The sequence below is a fragment of the Panicum hallii genome, chromosome 3 (genome assembly GCF_002211085.1).
Source record: "Panicum hallii strain FIL2 chromosome 3, PHallii_v3.1, whole genome shotgun sequence".
NCBI lineage: Eukaryota > Viridiplantae > Streptophyta > Magnoliopsida > Poales > Poaceae > Panicum > Panicum hallii.
Window position 1 is genome coordinate 47,009,496 of NC_038044.1, and position 9,190 is coordinate 47,018,685.

Genomic DNA, 9,190 nt, shown 5'->3' on the forward strand with positions numbered 1-9,190 from the left:
AGTTGGCCTCACCACCAAGTGCTGGGTTCAGTGAGCAGCTGGACGCCGACCATGATGACGGTGCGCCCCTCCATTTCCACTACGTCGACAACGTGCTTAGGGAGTCTATGGCACCCGGGCTCGCTGCACGGGAATTGGAGGAGCGGCTGCTGCTAGCAAGCGATGCCGAGCCGACGTCGTATGAGGAGGCGCTCCACCATGAGTGCTGGCGCCACGCGATGCTGGACGAGATGACGTCCATCAAGGCGAGCGGCACCTGGGAGCTGGTCGAGCTGCCACTGCACGCGAGGCCGATCGGCCTCAAGTGGGTCCACAACACCATGAAGGACGCAGCCGGGGTCATCACCAAGCACAAGGCCCGGCTCGTCGCCAAGGGATATGTCCAGCGCCAAGGAGTTGACTTTGATGAAGTCTTCGCCCCGGTTGCACGACTTGAGTCCGTCCGGCTGTTGCTTGCCCATGCTGCCTCTGAAGGCTGGGCAGTGCATCACATGGACGTCAAGTCCGCATTCCTCAATGGCGTTCTCCAGGAAGAGGTGTATGTTGAGCAGCCCCCAGGTTTTGTCCTCAAGGGGCATGAACGCAAGGTGCTGCACCTCGTCAAAGCTCTCTATGGACTCCGTCAAGCCCCACGCGCCTGGTACTCCAAACTGGATGAGTCGCTGATCAACCTCGGCTTCCAGAGGAGTTCTTATGAGCATGCTGTCTACCTCCGCGGCGAACAGAGTCGACGCCTTGTCGTGGGGGTTTATATGGATGATCTTGTGATCACTGGAGGGAACCAAGCTGACATTGATGTGTTCAAGGCAGAGATGCAAGCAACATTCAAGATGAGTGACTTGGGTCTTCTCCACTACTATCTTGGGCTTGAGGTGGCACAAACAGAGACAAGCATAACTGTAAGTCAGAGTGCCTATGCAGCTAAGATACTGGAGAATGCAGGCATGACTGGGTGTAATCCAAGTCAAGTCCCAATGGAGCCACGACTGAAATTGAGCAAGGTGAGCAATGCTAGTGCTGTTGACCCTACAGTCTATAGAAACATTGTGGGCTCCCTGTGATATCTGGTGAACTCAAGGCCAGACCTGGCATATTCAGTCGGCTACATCAGTCGGTTTATAGAGGCACCGACAATGGAGCATATGGCAGCCGTCAAGCGAGTGTTGAGGTATGTTGCTGGTACCCTGCATTTTGGCTGTCATTATACTCGGAGGAAGCAAGCATAGCTCGTTGGCTATAGTGATAGTGATCTGGCCGGTGACGTTGACACACGGAAGAGCACTACTGGAGTCTTCTTCTTCCTTGGCAACAATCTCATCACTTGGCAATCTCAGAAACAAAGAGTTGTAGCTTTATCCTCTTGCGAGGCTGAATATATAGCTGCAGCTACTGGAGCATGTCAAGCAACCTGGTTGGCGCGGCTTCTTGCAGAGCTCAAAGGCGAGAAGGCCAGCGCAACCACACTGAAGATCGACAATCAGTCCACCATTGCACTGAGCAAGAACCCGGTGTTCCACGACCGCAGCAAGCACATAGATGTCAGGTATCACTACATCAGAGAGTGCGTCAAGGAGGACTGGGTGCGACTTTAGTCCATTGGGACAACAGAGCAGCTGGCGGACATGTTGACAAAGGCCCTGGGAAAGGAACGCTTCTGCTGGTTGCGCTCTAAGATTGGGGTCATTGATGTAAATCACATGCACAAGAATTAGGAGGAGAATTTGTTAGTAATCTTTTGCATGTTAGATAGGACTACATGTTTGTTTTTCAGTTGATGCATGCGCGCGAGCACCGGGCTGTGGCTGCCGCGCGCGTAGGAGGTCGTGGCGCGAGACTCGCTCGTCCACGAACCTGGGCATGCAAGCATGGCTGCCGTTGCGGAGGCGTGGGGATGGACGCGCTGATTTCCCGCACGGATACGCTGTGATCGTGCTGCTCTCCTGTGCTCTCAAATAAAATGAGAAAGCTAAGAACAGAAAACGCTGCCACTTCATCGCAGCACCAAACCTGTGTGTCCAAGTGTTTTCGTGTGAGTTCGTGTTCACTACCGTCGCTGCTCGTGTCCTGCTCGCCGACGCTCACCGCCGTCCGGCGACCAACAGACCTTTCATCTACTAGAACTTTCCAAAGCAAAACATCTTACGTGGTAATAGATCAAAATCTCACTTATATATGTGTTTGCTCAGATTTTTTAATTCCTCCCTCCAGATGTAGATGCAAGTCATCTTCTTCAGTAATTTATAACTCATATACTAGGTCTATCTCGTTGTTAAATTTTTCAAAGCAGCATATAAAAGTTCATCTTCCTATCACCAAGGGGGCAGTGTGACGTCAATGATACCTATTAGGCTACTACATTCGTATTACTGTTTTTAATTTGGCGCCAACAATTGGTTAGCTTAACTGCAAATAGACTGATGATTTGAATATTACTTCTATGGGTAACCAGATGAGAAATAGCAAAATTATTGTTATTTTGTAAGTATTTGACCAATTACTAAAATGAAGCAATAGGCTGGTATTAGTTCTTAATCCATGTGCATATCAGGACTTTCCTGACATATCCTTGCTGACCTTTCCAAGGTTGGTCCAATATTTTAGCAAGTGATTGCCTCTTAATCTAGATATTAACTGTTATAGTTGTGTTTTTTTACTATGAAGAAATAACAAATGACAATATCATATAGGTTACCTAGATATCTTACAATACATTACAACAACTTAAGATAATGATTTTTATTGATGATAACCAGTAGTAACTCAGAGACATGGTTTGCTGGCTTAAAACTACATGGCATGGAAGTTTGACATTTCATAGAAGTCCAATAAATCATTGTTGTCAAATCTTACATTTGATCTACTGTTTATTTTAATATAATTTTCTGATAATTTGTAAAGATAATTGTCATGAACCTTTATGCTGAATGATGATTGCATCAATGTTCCCCGGCTATGTACTATTTGGAGATTATATGGTTTCAGTTCTCTTTGGTAAAATGTCAGTAGCTATAGGGTCTCTTAGAAATGGGGGCTGTGTCAGGTTGTAATTCTATGACAAATTCAACATCTCTATCTGGGGGCATTCCGGGTAATTCGTCCGGAAAAACATCTGGGTACTCACACACAACAGGAATATCCTCTAACTTGATCCCTTCTATAGCATATACACAAGAGCTGATATACTCCTATTGTGGAAGATGAAGGATGGTATGTCCATATTCCGGGGAGTTTATCTCAACTATTCGAGAAAAGGTATCTAGAGATACCCGATGTCTGGTCATCCAATCCTACCTAGGAGAATATCCATTCCTTCTAGGTTTAATGAAATTAAGGTTGTTCTTATTAAAGTGCTACCCATCTGGATTGGTACATCTCTACAAATTTGATTTGATGCAATTCTACCTCCAGGGATTGTTATCATATAAGTTCCATTAGTAGGGTAGAAATCCAAACCTATTTTGGTCCCAAACCTTATACTGATAAAACTATGGGTTGCACCAGAATCAAAAAGTATAATAGCAGGATGATGGTGTAGAGTGAATGTACCCGTCATCACTGGTGCACCTTCCGGAAGTTCCGATAGAGTAGTGAAATTTACTCTTCCTTGACGGACTTGCATAACGTGCCTCTTGCCTTTGTTCCTTGAGTTGGAGTTAGAGTTAGAGGCTTGTCCAGGGAATGTCTTCCTTGGTTGTGGGCAGTCTTTAACAAAATGCGTTGGACTACCACAGTTCAAACATCGATTGACATTATTTCCTTGATTAAACTGCGGAGGGTTCGGCCTTGGACCGACTGGTCGTTGCTGCTGCTGAGGTTGGGGCACTGGTGGCCTGTTGAATCTGGGCTGCTGAGGAGGTCTGGCTACCCATCTGCCTGTTGAAACATTTCTGGACGGAGCTTGGGAAACTGGGTTCTAAATCAATCGATACCTCGAAGGTTGTAATTTCGAGGGTCCAAGCAATACTTTCTGCCTTTTCTCAGCACGATGGGCTGAAATACAATCTTCTTGGGTAATGGCCATATTGACCAATTCGTTGAAGTTTTCAGCCCTAACCAGATTCAAGCATTCCTTCAGCTTGGTGTTTAGTCCGCGACGGAATCGATCTCTTTTCTTGGCATCCGTGTCAGCATGATAGCCCGCGTACTGGCACAGGTGATTGAAAGCCTGTGCGTATTGAAGTACAGTGCGGTTTCCTTGGGTCAGTGCCAGAAATTCATTGAGCTTTCGGTCAATGAGTCCTTCCGGGATATGGTGCGCTCTAAAGGCAGTTTTGAATTCTTCCCAGTTGACAACATGTCCATCCGGTTGCATAGCATAGTAGTTGTCCCACCAAATGCGAGCATTACCACAGAGCTGTTGGGCTGCAAAGAGAGTTTTGTTTGCTTCGGAGCATGGGACGGAGAGTAATGCAAACTTGGATTTGATGGTACGGAGCCATGCATCTGCATCAAGGGGTTCTTCAGTCTTATGGAAGAGCGGGGGCTGCGTACTAAAGAAATCCTGATAACCAGCCGATGGATGTTCTTCACGTCCATGTTGAGGAGAACAGAACTGATGTTGCTGGGCCTGCACTAGCATGTCCAGGAGTTCGGTCTGATGAGCCATCACTTTCGCTAGATTTGGCGGTGGCGGAGGTGGTTGTTGTGAACCACTAGCCTAGTCTGATCTGAATCCCTCCGGGGTTCCGCGCGTAGCGCCAACCATCTGAAATATAGAAGTTGTCCATTAGCATTGACCAATACTTGCTTCTATTTTCAGAAATCCTATGATACCAAAATAACACATACTGAAACAGTGATGCGTAATAAATCTAAGTCACAAGGTATTAACTCAACAATCCAAACAGCAGCTCAGATTTACATTACCAACTGAAACTTATTCCATCTTACATCACGTTGTTCCAAACCAAATCGTACATAGGTTTGCCACATATATTACAACAAGTGGCTCGCAGGTCACTAACTACTCACTCCCATGTCACACTATGTCACACTATCTACATCTAGGATGTCATCACTCAAACGAACTAAAAGTCATCGAGGTTGCCCACGGATGACTGACTACCGGAAGAGGAATGATGGGGACTAAGAACAGGATCTCCATGCTCAGAATCGATCTCGGAGACTCCTTTGACTTCTTCAGGGTCTTCTTCTTCTTCTTCACTCTCAAACTCATCAACAACGGCTACACTGGTTGCTCATGAAGCATGTTAATATGGTCAATAGCTTGGCCAAGATTAAGGTTGAGCTCATGAACTTGTTCCTGGAGGAAGTCAATGACAGTGCCGCGCTGGACAATGAGATCATCACTCTCAACAATCTGTTCTTCTCGATGCTGAATGATTTCTTCCCGCTGAGTAATAACCTCTTCCTTGGCCGTGACAGTGGCTTGGAGTTCCTCAATCTGCATATTCTGCCAGCCAACCTGATTATGATACCTTTGGGCTATGTTAGTCAATCGGTATATATCGTGCTACTGAAGTGTCTGGTAGCGGTACTGTGCATTCATGAATCTGACCGCAGTGTGTAGAGTCTCTCCGGCCAGATTTCCGAATAAGTGGTCACAGTATGTCACCCTGAAAGTCCATTCTGGGTCACGAGAATCCATTGCAGGAAATAACCCGATAGGATGTCTTGCAACTTCTCAGGATGTTGATCGCAAAAGATGTGGATAGCTTCCATAGCTGCCGCTTCAAAAATATCAGCAAGGCGATGCCCAATCACATTAACTTCAATGGGTTGCTATAGAGATAAAGTAGGGTGCAGAGGAACAGTCATCTTCACCCTGCAACGAGGAACACCTTCTTCATCATACTCTACTCCATCATAAGGTGGATGCTCAGTGTAGCCAAACACCTGGAGGGACTCCCATAAAAGATGAGGAAAACCCTCCCAATGCAAGGCATTGGTATGAGCGTGTCCTGCGGAATCCCAAAAGAACCTTGGAAGCTCGGCCATCTGTAACAAGGATTCAAATGGTGAGATTACAAGTTTTCAACCATACACCTTGAGAAGACTGCGGAAAAATATGAGTTAGACTTATGGAATGACTGGAATGCAGCTATCCGGCTAAGAACTCACAAGGTAAAAGAAACAAGATGACCTATTCTGATAGCAGCAGAATCTGAAAATTAGAAGATTATTCTAGATCTTGAGGATGAAATGATAAAGATCGAAACATTTTACGCTAAAGCTGCCGGTATAACCATTTCAAGACTATACTAAGGACTAACAACACTCTAGACATCCTTAAGACAACAAACCATGCCACTCGTTCAATCAAATCAAGGAATATGCATGCACATGCTACGCGTCCTCACAACTCAAAATAATTGCCAAATATGTTTGGACTTACGTGATTAGTTTCGGTGGCACAATATGTTAGTCTCTCCCTATAATAGCTAGTCGGATATCCTTATTCGTCTTAACCTATTTAACCGTGGTTATCGTACCTGCAGAAAACCACAATATAAATGAACCTTCCATGCCAGCACTCATGAAAGCGTCCTCAAACATTACTGTTCACTATAGAAACAGCATCTATACAATTACCGCCGTACAAACAATGTTAGCATACGTTATCGAAACAACGTATTCACGGGGGTACCGCAAAATGCGGGGGGGGGGGGGGTATTGCCATTCATACCCTGTGCCTAACCATATACTCCCAATATAGTCAACCGAAGTTGGTACATTGGCAGCATCTCAAGTAGGCCACTGTTTGAGAAACAGCATTCAGTTCGCATCACCGCCGGGAAGGCTAACTCCCCAGTTAGCTGAGGACCCTTACCTTCTTACCTCACCGTTGAAGGTGTAATTACAGAATGTAAAGTTGGATTTTGCATGAATTTAAGTTTTGGATAGAAAAGTAATGCTGGTAGTTAGAGTTATATATATATATACTATAGCCACCTCTAATTCCCTTAAATATCACCCTAGGGCTTTACGTACTAAGCACAATCCTTAACGAACCCAATGTAGTTTTACAAAATAAGTTGTTGGTCCAATTTTTATACTAAAAGTATTTTTAAGGCAATTCATATCTCCGGGGTATCCTTGTTAGCTCTGATACCAGCTGTGGCAGAACCAACCTGAATTACACCGGCTCAAGTACGCAAGTCCTCTCTCAAGGGCTTCAACGTACTTCAAACGGTGTAACCCCTTGGCCTGTCGGATAACATCCCGATAAAACACCGAATGCAGGATCAAACAAGGTACCTCGCACGAAGGCGAGTTGTAAGGATCGATGGACCAAGAGGGGGGGGGTGAATTGGGCCTTTTTCAATTTCTAAAACGAAGTAAAGCAACCTTAACCTATGCAATGCTAGTTGGGCACCAATTCACCAACCGGATAACAAAGCTACCTACACAAGCTAAGAGAGATAAAAAGAGAAGTAAAGCCTAGCAAGGTAGAGCAAAGATATGATCTCTAAGTCAAGCACATGAATAAATTGCATGAAAGAAAATGCTTGAATAAAGAGAGTGGAAAGAGACGACCGGATTTTTTCTCGTGGTATCGATGTGTTGGCACACACCCCTAATCCACGTTGTGACACTCACAAAGAGTCTTGTCACCTCCCAAGTAACCGAGGCGAGGGCGCTCACTAAGAGTCTCCATTCACCATCCCAGCGTGGTGGAGATCAAGCCACGTACAATCTTCTTCTCCGGGCTCTCACAATCCTTGGCAAGCTCCGCAAGAAACACCTCGATCACCAAGATCGCCTAGGTGATGCCAATCACCAAGAGTAACAAGCTAAGGCCTTCACTTGAGCAAGAACCGATCACCAAGAACGGATGCACACAAGCTTCTCTCTACTCAAGTCCTTAATCTTGCTTCTTGATTGATTGAATGAACAAGTATGTGAAATGATGAAGCTCAAGGTGGCTCTTGACCATAGTATGAGTGTTTGGATGTTGCCTGGTGTCAAAAGCAGTAAAATGACCCATTGGAGGGGTATATATAGGCAGCTCACACGAATAGAGCCGTTGGAGAAAAGCTGCCAGAAAACTGCGTAGCGCCGGTTAATCCGACGTACCTCCAATAGTCATCTTCGGTTTAACCGATGAATGTAAACTGCCCCTTTTGAAAACTAGCCATTACAACTTGGGCAGATTAACCGACGTATCATCGGTTTAACCGGTGAGTGTAGTTGTCCACTGGTCAACTGAAAAAACCAAGTCTCTACACAACTGCACCGACGTTAACTCAAACCTGTCGTCGGTTTAACCGGTGAGTACAACTTCTGAAATCCTTGGAAAAACCATCTTACTGGTCAATTGCACCGACGTCCCATTTCAAACATCGTCGGTTTAACCAGTGTATAGAGCTTGAAATACCCTGGAAAAACCAACTCTGGACTAATGCACCGACGTTAAATTCAAACACGTCGGTTTAACCGGTATATTGACTTGTCCAGACTCTGCTGACTTCGTTTAACCGACGTATAGAAAATTGAGATCGTCGGTTAAACCGGTGTTAAAGATTTTTTCTGATTTTTCCTTTTCTGATTTGAGTCTTAAATGAAATCCAAATATTCTTGAGATATGAGTTGAGAACCACTTATTTGAACTTCTAGAAACCTGAGTGACCATTGTGTGCATCCATTTTCAAATGACCATGTCCATGCTCAAGTTACTAAGCCTTAACCCCTCTTAATAGTGCGATCACTACAAAACTATAAAACCTATACTAACCTAAGTATCCTTCTCAACCTTATGACATTTAGGACTAGAAAGATCCCTAGTCTTGACATATAATTGAGTTGAATGCCGAGATCACTTTTTTTGAATAACGAAAATTAGGGGCCTCTTTTGACATATGACCAAATGAGCGATAATGATCTATTAAGCTGCACAAACTCATTAGTTACAATAATGGTTGTCATTAATCACCGAAACATACCTTGAGGGCCTAGATGCTTACAATCTCCCCCTTTTTTGTGATTGATGACAACACAAACATAAATAACGAGAGAGCGAGAAAGATAAGGCAAGAATAAACACAAGCAAACTCGGAAAGAAAAAAAGAACCAAAGAGCTCAACAGCTCAAATGAAATCCATAGATATGTCTCAAACCACAGCATATTCAAGCGTCAAATGTACATATCCATGAACTAACACCAAATGTAAATGTGATACAAAATATCAAAGTCCTGATAACTATGAGCTCTCTCTAACTCTACCCTCCC